Below are 15,809 nucleotides of genomic sequence, written 5' to 3'. Positions count from 1 at the left end.
AATGACTAACTGAAAGAATGAAAAATGAACATGCATTAAATGTGACTTAGTCACCAGACTTCACATTAGACATTTTCACAATGTTACTCTTCTCAAAAATTGTATGGATTAAGAGTTATCATCTCCATTTTGTGGATAACATCATTCAAGCTCAGAGAATCATCTAGTCAGGATCATCTACTTGCAAAAATTATCTAGTCAGGAAGTGGTACATCTGTGTCTGAAAGCCAGATCTTCTGATTACAAGGGTCATTCTGTTCCCTGCATTCCATTCTACCTCTTCTCTTCTGTTGTGCTCTACTGAAGGGCAAATGGGTATTTGAAATCTCTGAAATCTTAGACGGCTAAGAGAAAAGTAACAAAGATAATTTCACCTGCATCTTAATTTAGCTAGGAGCAAAATCTCAATCAAAAATTTCATCGGGGGTGCCTGGGTGGCTCAGTCAGTTGGGCTTCCAACTCTTAATTTCCACTCAGGTTACAATTCCAGGGTCATGGGATCAAGCCCCATGTTGGGACAGTAGCACAGAGCTTGCTTGGGATTCTCTTTCTCCCCCTCTCTCTCTGCACGCTCCCTGTTCATGCTCTCTCACTCTCTCTCTTTCAAAATAAATAAATTAAAGTTAAAAAAAATCAGAACTTTTCTTGGAATTATTTCACTTCTGTATTTTTTAGAATAACTTGGTGATTGTTTCTCATTTGAAACCATTAATATTCAATTGTCAAATGATGACATCATTAACATTTGATGAAGCATTTAATTCAGTTTCCTTTCAAGTAATTGTTCTGAATACAGCTTTTCAAGAAATTCAATATAAATGCTTAAGAGAAAGTAAATGAATTATATAATATTGAAATATAACTTTTATTTCTAATTTGTTAATTTGGGTACTCAGAAACCGATTAAATATTTACAATGTGAAAATGTAGTCATTTTGCATGTGAAGGGACATTCAGCAATGCTCTCTTACAGCTTTTTCTCTTTAGTACTTGGAAATAGACCTAGAAGCGAGTATATCACAGATAATCATAAAATAGATGACACAAATGAGTAAATCAAAAGCCACACACAGAATATAGATTACTAGCCTTAGAACATTAACTGCAAAAAAAATCGTTATCTTAAACCAAAACATTGAGATATTAAAGCACTGAGTGAAAATAATGATCTCTGTAATATGAAAATAAAAAGTGTAAGTTCAAAAGTTAGAAAATTAATAGAAAGACAAAATATTTCATATTTGTTCTAAGGAAAAAAATTTATTTTCATATATACTGAAGTCTTTTATATAATTTTAATGAGGCTATATTTACTGTGATCTTTGTACTTACAGATAATACTAATCAGAATCATGTATTCAGAAGCATAGAAATTCAGTATTTAAATATAATCTGCTCATTTTTCCAAGTGTTATTATCAATAATTTTTAATAGACTTCCATGAATTTTCAAAGTTCTAGAAGAATTTTGTATGAATCAAAACAAAATAATAGATTTTTACTTATTATTTACTGTTCCATTATATAAATACTATAACTTAAAACAGCAATAGAGCTAGTTAAAAATTGTAATTGGAAGTAAATAAAAATTAATAAAGTCATTAAGAATAAATAAATATTTAAATAATTAAATATGTATGATGAAAATATAACAATATGTTTATAGTTTATAATTTTCTTCCTCTACTCTTACGTAGCAATTTATTTTACTCCTCTTTAAAGCTTTTATCGGATACTTAAGCTTTGAGGCTATATTTTTATGTGTTCTTTACAGACTGAAATGTAAGACATTTTACAAGAAGAAATAAATGCAGACTAATTAAACAAGCATTACCTACATTTAATATAAAAATAACTTTAGCATGTGTCTTTCTGTCCTGTTCCCTTTTCAAATAATACTTCTCTGAACTGCCTTCAGGATTTAGGATTTATACCTGTTCTTTTTTGTAATAGTAAACCTGAATACATAAACCTGAAACATAAATTCTCTTTGACAACCAGCTTTGCTCTTTTCAAGCCCACATTACACTGATTCCTGATGTCAGTCAGATGTGATGATATTAAGGTAAATATCCTCTCCATAAAAGTTTTGAACATGGATTATTTAGGATTTTACTCACTAGCAACAGTAGGTTTTTGGACTTGCCGGATTAGTTTCCATCTCTCCTAAAATGTACCTCCTTGAATCTACAGGCTTGTTTTGATAGGCCAGCTGTGTGTCAGTCAAGTTCTTTACATCTATAAATTTATCTTATAGACTTTCCCTGTCTAAAATGTCATCATTTTAAACATTTCAAAGTACATTGGATATTATTATAAAGTAACTCTATCACTGTGTTTTAAAGCACAGAGATAATTTCAATTTATTAAATCAAAGTTGAATTCCAGCTAAGTTGCATTCTCAGTAAAGAAATAAGAAAAGTCATATTTAACTTCAACTTTTTTGTGGTAACATTTCACATCCTGAAGCAGTCTTATTTCTAAAAACAAGTCATTTTTTTTGTATGAGTTTTTGTAACAACCTACACATAACCTTGAGAAACTCAAGTGTAGTTAGTTCATCCTTTTCTTTTTTTTTTTTTTTTAAATTTTTTTTTTTTCAACGTTTTTTATTTATTTTTGGGACAGAGAGAGACATAGCATGAATGGGGGAGGGGCAGAGAGAGAGGGAGACACAGAATCGGAAACAGGCTCCAGGCTCTGAGCCATCAGCCCAGAGCCTGACGCGGGGCTCGAACTCACGGACCGCGAGATCGTGACCTGGCTGAAGTCGGACGCCCAACCGACTGCGCCACCCAGGCGCCCCAGTTCATCCTTTTCTAGGCACCTTAGGGACTCTTCAAATATTATCAAACATTTAAGGAAATAATTGTGAGACTCAATCTCTATGTGTGTCTTACCATCCCCCTCTCCACCAAGCCTAATCTCAGATTATTTTCTGCATATTGTGCAAATAATTTGTTTTGATTATTTATCTTCCTAATGCAGTTATATGTGTCCTGCCATAAAAATAACAAAGTTGTTAAGCTTTTCATTCTTGGTGATATCTGGGTAATTCCAGTGTTAATATTATAGTTGTTCTTATTTTCATTAATTTGAAGTCTCAGAAATTCTTGGAAAATATAGCCAGAAGATTCACAATATTAAAATCAAACTAACATGAAAGTCTGACTATACGAATAGACAAGGGCCATCTGTAGTCAACAATAGAACTATGACCCACAACTTTGGAGACAATCAGACCACAAGGCCAATCCCTAACCTCTGCAGCAGTCAGCCCAGAACGGCCAGGATTTGGTCAATAGTTATCAGTTCCTCTAATTTTTGCCCTTGCTTCCACCTAGGATGAACTAGAGAAAGCCATATATGCTTCCCAAGCCAATTCAATGAGGATGTTGTGTTGATACTTAACCCACTTTCAGCTTCTTCACACCAATCTAATTAGGGCAGATCTTTGTTTTTTTTTTCCACTATAAAACTTTTCAGTACATCTGCCTGCCTTTGAGTTTCTGCCAAATACAGGTGATGGTGGCTGATTCTCATGCTATAACAAGCTCTGAATAAATAGCCTCTGTTTGTTCTCATTGGGGTGATCTTCATTTATTTCCACAAGCAGTATCTCAACACAAAGCACAACAGTTAATCCACGGGCAAAGTCAAAGAAAGATTGTTAATGCTCATGATTACAATGCACTAAAGTTTCACCCTGAAATTATATCACTTGGAGTGATCCAACAAAGGATGATACATTTTTGTGAAATGCAGATCATAGTTTCAATGCCTTTTCAGTTTGACATTTTCTCCTAACTTCCTCACCTGAAAAATGAGATTTTTACATCCCAGGGAGGTATCTCTAGGATGAGGGGCTTTTATGCTAAATGAGATTTTTACTCTCAGGGAGGTATTTCCAGGATGAGGGACCATCAAGTTTGGAAAATTGATTACCCTATTTTTTTCTTTGTTTATCATATCCACCTAGTATTATAAGCCAGAAAAATCTTTCAACCTTCCATGACTCCTATTTCTCACATCCTTCATATCCAACCAGTTTTAAGAGGTGGGTTCTATCCTCCAGAGGCTGGTTCTTCACAAATGTAAACTTTGAGGCCTCTTGCACACATGGACCCCTCCCGATACCCTGAGATGGGCTCTACCAATGTGCTCATACATTCATATGTGTTAATTTTTCCAAAGTAATCATCACCATCTGTTAAGATGGCTGTCTCCACAGTGATCTTCCCTCATCACACTTCCCTTTCTGTTGAGTAGTGTTAAGGTGACCACAAAGCATGTGTGGAATCCATCAAAGAGGCAATTCAGTTGGCAATATTTCGGTTTCATTTTATTGTAATACATCAGTGTGGTTTATAGTCACTTCTGTGAATGGTTACATAATTGCTAGAATTCCTGCTGTAGGAATGGCTTCCAGAAGGATTTCCACCCACTATGCTGACACACCCAACATCACAGTAGGAAGGTGAAAAGCCAGAAATTTATCACTGTGTGAAGATGTTCCCTGGCGTGTGGCACTACAACTATGAGAATGGAGGAGCAAAGTGGTTTAACATGGATGGAACCAGAAGCTAATATATGGGAAATTCTAATCTTCAGACATAATTTTAAAAGAATATTCAGTTCCCACAAATGCCTTAATCAAAAGTTATTTGCATTTAGAAATAGGATTTATAAGGCAGCATGTACACTCATAAACCTGCCATACTTTTTTTCTTCCCTTTTTTTGATTAAAAAAAATGCTTGAAATAACATTTATCAAAATTACTGTGTTTTGGGGCATCTTGGTGGCTCAGTCGGTTACGTGTCTGACTTCAGCTCAGGTCATGATCTCATGGTTCATGAGTTCGAGCCCCACATCGGGCTCTGTGCTGACAGCTCAGAGCCTGGAGCCTCCTCCGAATTCTGTGTCTCCCTCTCTCTCTGCACCTCCCCTGCTCATGCTTTGTCTCTCAAAAATAAATAAACATTGAAAAAAGATTACTGAGTTTGTAGGGCACAGTCTGCAGCAGTACTGTCAACAGCAGATACAACTGTGTGTAAAGCCACATTTTTTTTGCATTTGAACTATAAATTTTAATTGATCAACTGTAACAGAAAAATTTCTTAATTTCTTCCAAATCTTTCCATAGAAACTACTGTTATAAAATTACTGTCATGGGGCTTCTGCTCTATCAGTTAAGCGTCAGACTCTTGATTTGGGCCCAGGTGATGATGTCACAGTGGTGAGATAGAGCTTTGCATCAAGCCCCACCTTGGGCTCTGTGCCGAGTGTGGAGCCTGCTTGAGATCCTCTCCCTTCCTCTCCCTCTGCCCTCCCTGCTTGCACTCTATTTCTCTCTCTCTCAAAAAAAAATTACTGAAATAGGAAGATATTAAAGAGTATGCATCCAAAAGTTTATATTCTTATAGGTATATATAGAACTGTGTCAGGAAAGTAACTCATAGGAATATTATGTTATTTTTCTGGATTTTATGAAATTTGTAATATTTGTCAGCCTTTGAAAGTTGCTAATATATTGTGATTATTTTTCTCATTATAAACTAATGTGTGCTTTCATATCTAACTTTGTATTTGTAATTTTGAGCACTTTTTCTTAGAGCTCTCAAATTCGAGCCCTCAAACCTTACAAAACTAGGTCTAGCCCTCTCTAGACTTTGTCTCCTCCCCTTCACCCTCTGTGCCCTGGTTCAGGAATTCATTCTTTCACGTACAAGCCAGACAACAAACAAAGTGTCTAACTGGCAGTTCTCCTTACTTAAGTCAGTCCTCCCTGCTACTACCAGGGTTAATGTTCTAAAATACAAATTTATTTATCACCATGGAATGCAAACCCATGTCCTTTACAGGGTGCCAAGAACATTCCACAGTCACCACTTTCTAAACCAGGCTCCCCTGACCCATGTACTTGAACTACCTCCTCACATTGAGCTATTCGCATTCTCTCACATTCACTTTTTTTTATTTTTTATTTTTTAAAATTTACATCCATTCACATTCACTTTCGAGCATGAAGCTCCCTCTCTCTGAGAGGGAAGATCCAATTAGTCCTCAGGGTCAACCCCAAATACCACCTGCTCAGTGAAGTTTTGCTAAACTTATCCACTACTCAGATGCTTTCAAAACATCTTGCATATTTTTTATTTCACATCTTTTACTTCATATAGCATTTTCTTACTGATAAGTATGTATCTCCTACTAATTAGTAAACTTTTTGAAAGCAGGGTCTTTAACAATATCACCATATCATGAGCAGAGCATGATGCTTGCTTGACTTAGCACTCATTCATTCATATGTTCATTCATTAATCATATACATATCTCTTTTCTTACCTGTTATATGTGTCAGATGTTGTGCTGGGTACTAGAAATAAAGCATGGAGTAGAATCATAATAGAATTAATAAATGAATGATTATCTTCAGATTTTGTCATAAAGACAAATATATTGCATCTTTACTTCAAGTCTCTTTATGTCATTGGTATAGAACTAACAGAATATACAGGATATATCCTCTTGTGTTCAAAGGAGCAGCTTTGTCATAAAAGTAGGACTGAACTAGGGTAAAAAAGACCTGGATTTGAGTTTCTGGACTATCCTTAATGACTAGAGATCATGAACAAGTCCTGTGAATATCTCTGGTGACAGTTTTCTTATTTTTAAAATGAAGAAAATATTTTATACCTCACTGGCACTGTAAGAATTAAATGATACAATAGAGGTGGAACTGCTTTGTTAACAATTGTCTTACGCAAATGTTAAGGTGCTCTTCTTTCAGATAATAGGTGTTACTGATCTTCTGCATCTGTTAATACCTTTCATTTGCACTTTCAACATCAAATCACTCTATTTATTATTTACTGCCTACCGAGGATGAAAACCACCAAATATCACTTACTCCATCAAACTGCAATATCACTCTGTTCTCAGAGATAATGAAGCTGAACTGAATCTAAATGGGAATATGTTTTGCTAAATCATAGTCAGAGTCCTAAATGTGAATGTCAAAATGGAACTATAACTCTGGGTCGAGTGTGGTAACAAATATAGGATATTCTAACAGGCATATTCAAGTTCAGTATTTATCAGACAAAAGGTAGTATTTTACCTCACAATTGTAGTAAGTGTAAAATATGTTTAATATTTTTCTCTTTTTCCCTTTAGAACTGTTGGGGTCTCCTTTAGAGGAACAGGACCTGAGAAAATACAAATTCATTCTGCTTGATACCTCTGTTCACGCCAGGTAAGATTAAATGTGTTCCTATAATCGTTTTTAACACAGCTGTACTCTTTGTAGTTAACAACATACAATCTGATTTAAGAGAGGAGAGGATTTCTCTAAGTCAGTCAGAGAAAGACAAATACCACATGATTTCACTTATATGTGGAATTTACAACAAAACACAAATTATCATGGGGGGGGAAAGAGAGGCAAACCAAGAAACAGATTCTTAACTATAGAGAACAAACTAATGGTTATCAGAGGTGAGGTTGTTGGTGGGGAGATGATTGAGTGGAGGATAGAGATTAAGGAGCACACTTGTGGTGATGAGCATCGGGTGTTGTATGTAAGTGTTGAATCACTTAGTTGTACCCCCGAAATTAACATTACATTATGTTACACTGGAATTTAAATTAAAAAAAAAAACTTTTAAAACAAGAGAGGAGAGGATTATCTCTTGAAATTTAAAATAATTTACGAACTGCTTAATTGACTTGCTGTTAACTGAGAGCTAATCCAAAACTTCAGAAAAGAATTTCAAGCCATACCACAAAAAGTTATGGTGTCACGTTTTTAAGCCTAGAATGGTAAATAAATAGAACCTTATATGGTAGAATAATATTTTTCATACTATCAGTACTTTTTTCCCTCTGCTGCTAAGAAATCCCCTACTTTTTTTTAGCGAAATGGTTGAACATTCACTCACATACATTTCACAGTGGAATTAATCTCACTGCTCATGTTTTCTGCAACTTAATTAACAAAGCCACAAAGAGAGGTTTAAGGCAACAAACACACAGAGACAAACAAAATACTACAAAAGCTAGGAGATACAAGAAATCAAACTATCTTAACTAGACAGAGAACAAATTTCAGAATGAACCATAATCAGATACTAAAACTACAAGAAGAGAAGATCTGAGTAATAAGTCAATAGAAATAAGAGACTGAAGAGGCAAAGAGATTCATTTAAATAGTTGTTGGACCAGAAGATAGGCCCAAGGAAATAAAACATATTGTAGAAGATGTGGCAATTTAGTATATTCTTGTGATGCAAACTGCATTGAATATTCAAAGATACACTATATTTAACTCAGCTGTTCTTTTTTTTTTTTTCCTTTTTTGTACTACGTGTATTTTTATATCTCAGTTTGGATTAGTCACATTTTTAAAATTTTTATTTACTTATTTTTTAATTTAAATTTTAGTTAGTTATTATACAGTGAAATATTAGTTTCAGATGTAGAATTTAGTGATTCATCACTTACATACAACACCCAGTGCTCATCACAAGTGCCCTCCTTAATCCCCGTCACCCATCTAGCCCATCTCCTACCCACCTCTCTCCATCAACCCTCACTTTGTTCTCTATCACTAATTCTCTTGTGGTTTGTTTCCCTCTCTTCTCTCCCCCGCCCTCCATATGTTCATCTGTTTTGTGTCTTAAATTCCATATATAACTCAGCTGTTCTTAAGATCAGTTCACACTGAATCAACCACGTGACAATATCGTCTCCATCTCCAGTGGCATTCTATGCTTTGGTTCTATTCAAAAACAAGCAATTCGTAGTCTCTTCTCTCTGACAATGGATGCGGTGATTAAGGACACAACAGTCATTTTCAGACCGGAGGATAGCAAGAACATGCTAAATATGGTAGAGCAGGAAGATAAGAGATGGAGCCTTTGTTTCTCTCCTTGAGCAGTCATACCATCGCTAGATGATCCAGCTGTAGACATTTTGTTATGTAAGGTGAATAATCTCCTAAGCATTTAAGCCCCTACAAGTCTGGAGTCTGGTTGGCTATTGCTCACAGCCAAATGCAACTCCATTTATAACGAGGGTTTATTTCCCTGCCAGATTCACTGGGTCATATAGATCTCCCTCCTTTTTTCCACCCATAGCAGCTACAACAGTAGCAGATGCTCCTATAAAACTCCAAGACAAGTGCTCTGTTGTCCAAGGCCTACTGTCTTTCTCCTAACATTTTAGGTGGCTAGTGGAGGTAAGACAATTATGTCCGACTATAGTCAATCTTCCCTGCTTTGGAGTGGCAAGCTTGGCCTTTCTAAACAATGTGAATGTTCCTAATATGCCATCAGTTGGTGAGATATTAAGAAACCACTATATGATTTCAACGGACTTATTTGATTGCTGTTACATACTGAAGAGATTGTAAGCCATTTCATCACAGTATGGAGAAATTTAATTTTCCACATCTTTAATCTTAATACCTTGGCTTATTTAAAATCAGATAACTCACCTATTTCAAAATTTAATTTTATTATATAGGTCAGTGTAGTAAGAAAGTAATTCTTAAAAGTTGATTTTTGCCTTCTTTCTATTATAATAGATCTAATATCAAATATGATTAGAGTCTAAAAATGGCATGTCATTTTCAAAAATAAATTATAATTTCTTTTTAAAGGGAAAGAGTTGCTAAGTCACTTAGAAATTAAGGATTGTTTTGTTTTTAATTGTAATGTAACAAGAATTTTAATTATTATAAAGAATTATTACTATTACTATATTTCCTCTCTCTGGTCTTCCAAAAAAAATGGTCATATCACCTCAGAATCATTCTGTCAGAATGATTTTACCATTAATTAAGTGCCTTGGCTTTCTTTAACTTTGATTTCTCTTATTCATGTATACTAGTGAGCATTGCATTATATAGGTATTATACTGATGTTTAATTTTAGCAGCTCTTTTATATTGCAACAGACTAAATATTGTGTCCCTCCAAAATGCATATATTGAAATCCTAACTCTCTGTGTGATGGTATTAGGAAAGGAGAGTGGAGGGCTTTGGGAGATTAAATCATGAGGGTGGAACCCTTATGAATGGGATTAGTGCCCTTATAAAAAAGACCTCAGAGAGCACATTAATCCTTTTTCAAACTATGTGAGTATACAGTGAGAAGCCCACAGACTGCAACTCAGCAGGGGATGCTTCCCAGAGCTAATAACCATGCTGGCACTCATATCTCAATGGACTTTCAGACCCCAGAAATGTGAGAAATAAATTTCTGTTGTTTATAAGCTACTCAGTCTATGGCACCTTATTCTAGCCGTCTAAACTAAGACACCTATAAAATTAAAATGACTGATAATGAGGGATGCCTGGGTGGCTCAGTCGGTTAAAGCTTCCGACTCTTGGTTTTGGCTCATGGCATGATCTCATGGTTCATGGGTTCAAGCCCTACATAGGACTCTGTGCTGGCAGTATGGAGCCTGTTTGGGATTCTCTCTGTCTCTCTCTCTCTGCCCCTCCCTTGCTTTCACTGTGTCTGTCACTCTCAAAAACAAAGTAAATAAATTTTAATTAATTTAATTAAGTGACTGATAATGAGCTCCTTAGGATCATTCCCAAAATAGAAGCACATGACTATCACATAGTAAGAAATCATGTGGCTTTTCCCCACATTTCTGTCATGGCATGAATTCATATAGTTCATTTTCATCTGTGTCTGATGTTCACAGCTAAAATACAGCTCCACAAAACCAAACCACAGTAAATTCTCCCCCACTTCTCTTGTTCCTTATCCTTTTCCTTTTCCTTTTCCCACATCTAATAGTTGTATCTCTATATAGGCTTTATATGACCATGAGTATGTGAATTTGGAGATCCCTTATACGAAAATTTGTATTTTTAGTCTGTCTCATTTCCCCAAGAGTCTATCAAATTCCTGCCTAACTCCCAAAAACCATCTCAGTTGTCACAAGGTAGCATTAATGTACATATATAAAAAGAGAAATATTCATTTCTTCAGTAAGCTTTAAAACACTTCATAATATATTATTCACCTGTTTGTAATGGGATTATGTGTTTGAATGTCTGTTCCCCAACTAGGCTATGATATTTATCCCTAGCTCAGAAATGTCTTTGGCAAACATAAGGTTCTCATATATTTTGACTGAATTTGATTGCAATAGACTTGAGATCTGGGACTAAGTCTTCTACTTTCTTTATAATTCTCTAGGAGATTGAATAGCACTCAGAATATATTTAGCAAATGCTGAAAAAAAAGAAATGAGGTTAGACTGAATATCTGGCCTTAAAAGTACGAAGCATTGGTCCTTCCATTCTAGAAAAAGAGTTAGTACATTCTCCTTTATTCTTCCTAGTAATTACAACTAAAAATCCTGGACAAAATAAGGAAATATCAGAAAAACCTAAAAGCAGAGAAAAGCAGGCAAACTAACTAGGAATTTTATGACTTGAGTAATGACCTAGAAGTGAATTCTCTATTGTTTGTTTGTTTTACCTCTTGTATATCCTAGGTTGGTTAACAGAGAAACCCATAAACTAGAAATGCCAATGTAAAAATATTTTTTTAAAGCTGCAAGAAAGCATAGCTTCTTTATACAAAGACTGGGAAAAGGATGACTCTGTAGGACATAACTCTTTTGACTCTCCTCCAGATCTGGAATAATAAGATAAAAGCTGTGCCTCACTATTTCCCCCACAGGGTACCATAGAGACTGTGGACAGAACTCTGTCTTCCCTCCCTGCCTTACACTAAGTAGGCAGAATCCCTACCCCTTCCCACCGTGCATTGTAGAGACCGTATGTCAGAGCCCTAGCAACCATCCCCACACTGCACTACCATGAGCAAAGGTGCATTCCCCTCCCTCCACACTGAGCATTGTGGCTATGGAAACTGGAATTGAGCTATGTGGATAATCCCAATCCTGAATTAAGTGAACATCAGCTAAGAAGTAGCACGCCTTCATCTCTCTTTCATGTACTGTGGAGACTTTGAAATGGGAGTCCTGTTGACTCTCCCAAGCTTGCTCAAAATGAATGACAGCAGACAGGAAGCACCAGCTTCTACCCAGTTAGAAATTGGAAGTCATGCACAGGGATGGAAGGGAGCTGCAGAAAGGGATTCTGTGTATGAAATTCTAGGCAGATTTCAGAGTGACCTATGCATGAAACCAGTTAGAATCACAAAGCAAAATATTTGAAAACCAATCTGTGGTGCAGAATATTACCAAGGTTTCAAATTGGTCATTCATTGAAAAGCACATAAACAGAGCACACCAGATTAACACTGCAAGGTTTTGAAATCTCAATTAGCATTTAAACTACAGCTCACAAAAGTGGGCCAGGACATGCATTCTGAACGTTAGCAGGTGAATTACTTACTAACACAGAAGATATAAATAGAAATAGTCTTATAATATGACTTAAAATTTCCAGAATATATTCCAAAATTATCCATCATATTGAGAATCAGAAATACCAATTTGAATGAGAAAAGAATCAACAGACAACAAAACCAAAGTGTTGTAATTATCTGACAATGATTTTAAGTAGGTATCATAAAATACAAAATACTATGACAAGAAGTTAGGAATGCTGTGGAATCAAATAAAAATAGAAATCTTGGCAAAGAAATACAAGATATGAAGGGAAAAAAATAAAATTTTAGATTGAAAAATATTCTTCGGAGTGCCAGAACAGTTTTCAATCTCAATTTTAGGTGGAGGTTATACAAATCTATATATGTGATAAAATTTTATAGAATTATTAAATAACAAAATTGCAAAAAAAAGAAGTGCCTGTAAAAACTAGTAAAATGATAATAAAGTCTGTAGCTTAGTAATTTTGCATGAATGTCAATTTCCTGATTTTGAAAATTGCACTATGGTTTTGTAAGATGCTATCATTAGGGAAACCTAGTTGAAAGGTACACAGGAACTCTCTGTACTATTCGCAACTTTTATTTGAATCTAAAGTTATTTCAAAATAGAAGTTTAAAACATTGACTCAATATAGAATTTGGAACCATATTTGGTGTGAATTCTTAACTCTAAAATCTTTTTTCCTGCTCCTGTCCTATGTCATCTGTTGCCTAACAACCTCCTTTCTCATTGAGAGGAATTATAAATGGAAAAATGCCACTGAATTCCTATCCACTGACTATAAAACAATCATATTATTGCTTGGCAACTAGCCCAGGGTGATGGGCAAGCAGTTACTGGGGAAAAAAAGCTCAAGTGGAGTCTTTATTTGAAATTTCCTCTGAAACAGAAGGATGTTCATTGATGCAGAATGCGAAGGTGCATAGTTTGATAGAATATAAGCATGGGTATAATTTTGCTGAACTTATATGGGAGATTTCTTGGCAAGCTTCCAAGAAAAGTGTTAAAACAATAATACTCTGAAATATTTGATTCATATGTAATCAATATCATGTAAACAGGTCAAATTTAAACAGGTACTATAAAATCATTCCCTAAGCAAGCTACTGTTCCATTTCAACAAGGAACTGATTTTGTGGCAGTATATTCTAATCATGTTTAGTAAAAATCTATGTTTTCGCAATATAAATAAAGCAAATGAAAGACATAAAATGACAAATTTACCAAAGTAAACATAAACATAAAGCAGATGGCCTCATATTCCTGCAAATTTGAGATAAAACTAAATGTATTCCCATGAAATTAACCTCTTTATTAACTTCTCTTTACTCAAAAATGTCCAAAATTCAAGTAGTGACCCAGTGTTGGGAAGCAGCACCTGGGAAGAAGTGATGAAATAAATTTATAGCAAGGATCTAGAATTCACATGTAAAAAATAACAATGCTAAACTTTACCTGAGCCCTATTTTCCCAGAAAGCAGTTACTTGTAAGAAATCCCTCTATACTTCTGTTTTTTGAAATCTCCCCTTACCAGCATTTTGTGTTCCAGGAAACAAATTTCCCATAAAGAACCACACTTCTCCGTAAGACTTAGATAAGACGCACTGTTTACTCTTTTATTGACTCCCCTAAGACCTGGAGATAATTTCCTGGAATATAAATAATAAGACTAAATGTGGACCCTCTGAATTCTTATTCTTTGTCTCAGGAATGACTAGCTGAGATTAGAACTGTTTGTCACTCTGAAAAGAGCTAGACACAGAGATAAGCATTTCCCATTCAGCTAACTGACAGAGGCTTCCCTTGATCACACCTCTAAATCACCCACCTGTAAATTGTCTACTCCTTATTCAATTCTAAGCCAAAAACACCCTAACTCAACACTCTACTCTTCAGATCTGGCATACAGATCTATTGCAGTTAGACTGAAAAACGTCTCTTTAATTTTGTCTCCGACAACATAAAATGCAATAAGACGTTTTGATTTTTGTCTTGCGACATATTGTTTTGTAGCAAATGATTCTTGTGATAGTAAATTTTAATGTGTCAACCTAGCTGGGCCACAGGCTGTATAAATTAAATATTATTTCTTCATGTGTCTGTGAAGGTGTGTCTGATGATATTAGTATTTGAATCAGTGGACTCAACAAGTAAATTACCCTTCCCAATGTGAGTGGGCAATATCCACTCTATCAAGGGCCTGAATAAAACAAAAAACAAAGGAAGGGGATATTTGTTCCCTTATTGCTGGTCCACATGAGCTAGGATATCAGTCTTCTTCTGCCTTTGGCCTGGGATTTACTCCATCAGCTTCCCTGTTCTCAGGCCCTTGGACTCAGACTGGATTACACCACCAGCTTTCATAGGTCTCCAGCTTATAGACAGCATATTGTGGGTCTTCTCTGTCTCCCATAATTATGGGAGTCAATTCCTCAAAATAAATATAGAAGGTTTTATTCCCCCTTTGGAGAACGCTAATGCAATTCCAATGCAAGATTTAAATCTTAATAAATTCTAAGCTAAATCAGTTCTAAAGCCAGTGTAGACCTTAAGAAGCCATCCGCAGGCCATCAGAATATGTCATCAGAGAATATAGCATCGTAGGTCAGGCAAATGAGAAGGACATTTTCCTGCCAATTTAAGCCTATACCATTAATAAATAAGAGAGAGCTTTCTTATATAGAATTTATAGTTCTACAATAATTATTCCAACTATATTTGAAGGTAAAGTAAGTCCATCATTTCAAGAAAACAGAACTGGGAAAAGACAAACTCTTTTAGTCTCCCTCCTCTATGTGCCATGAAGATATGAAAGATTCTGATTCTGAAATCTATTTGTTTGAATTTTCCAAAGACAAAAACAAACAAAATGGAGTGGACATTGGGGTTACTGAAAAGAACCAAGTGCTGTTTTGTGCCTAATACAGAGAGGATGGGGTAGGGGTAGATTTCATTCATTTTTGAGAGGAAAATGTGCAAGTGGCAAAAGATACTTGTCATTAAAAAAGGGAGTCTATTGGATATATAAACCACATCTTCTTTATCCATTCATCAGTTGATGGACATTTGGTCACTTTCCATAATTTAGCTATTGTTGAAAGCACTGCTATAAACATTGGGGTACATGTGCCCCTATGAATCATATACAATAGAATACTACTCAGCAATGAGAAAAAATGAAATCTTGTCATTTGCAACAACATGGATGGAACTGGAGGGTATTATGCTAAGTGAAATAAGTCAGTCAGAGAAAGACAGATATCATTTGTTTTCACTCATATGTAGAATTTGAGAAACTTAACAGAGGAAAAGGGGGAAGGGAAGGAGAAAAATAGTTGCAAACAGAGAGGGAGGCAAACCATAAGAGACTCTTACATACAGAGAACAAACTGAGGGTTGATAGAAGGGGGAGAGGGAAAAATGG

The 15,809-nt window shown here is 35.3% G+C and overlaps 1 protein-coding gene across 1 annotated transcript in view; it reads left to right on the top strand.

Annotated features, from left to right (window-relative positions):
* GULP1 (GULP PTB domain containing engulfment adaptor 1) overlaps positions 1-15,809 on the top strand; it is a 771,890-nt gene that overhangs the window by 325,665 nt on the left and 430,416 nt on the right. Inside the window, exon 4 of the mRNA XM_058711639.1 lies at positions 7,177-7,255. The gene's annotated coding sequence lies outside the window, so the exon portion shown is untranslated. The remainder of the gene's footprint in view (positions 1-7,176; positions 7,256-15,809) is intronic.

Source organism: Neofelis nebulosa, chromosome 2, assembly GCF_028018385.1.
Source record: "Neofelis nebulosa isolate mNeoNeb1 chromosome 2, mNeoNeb1.pri, whole genome shotgun sequence".
Taxonomy (NCBI): domain Eukaryota; kingdom Metazoa; phylum Chordata; class Mammalia; order Carnivora; family Felidae; genus Neofelis; species Neofelis nebulosa.
The sequence above is the reverse complement of the archived record's forward strand: the minus strand, read 5'-3'. Positions and strand labels throughout refer to the sequence as shown.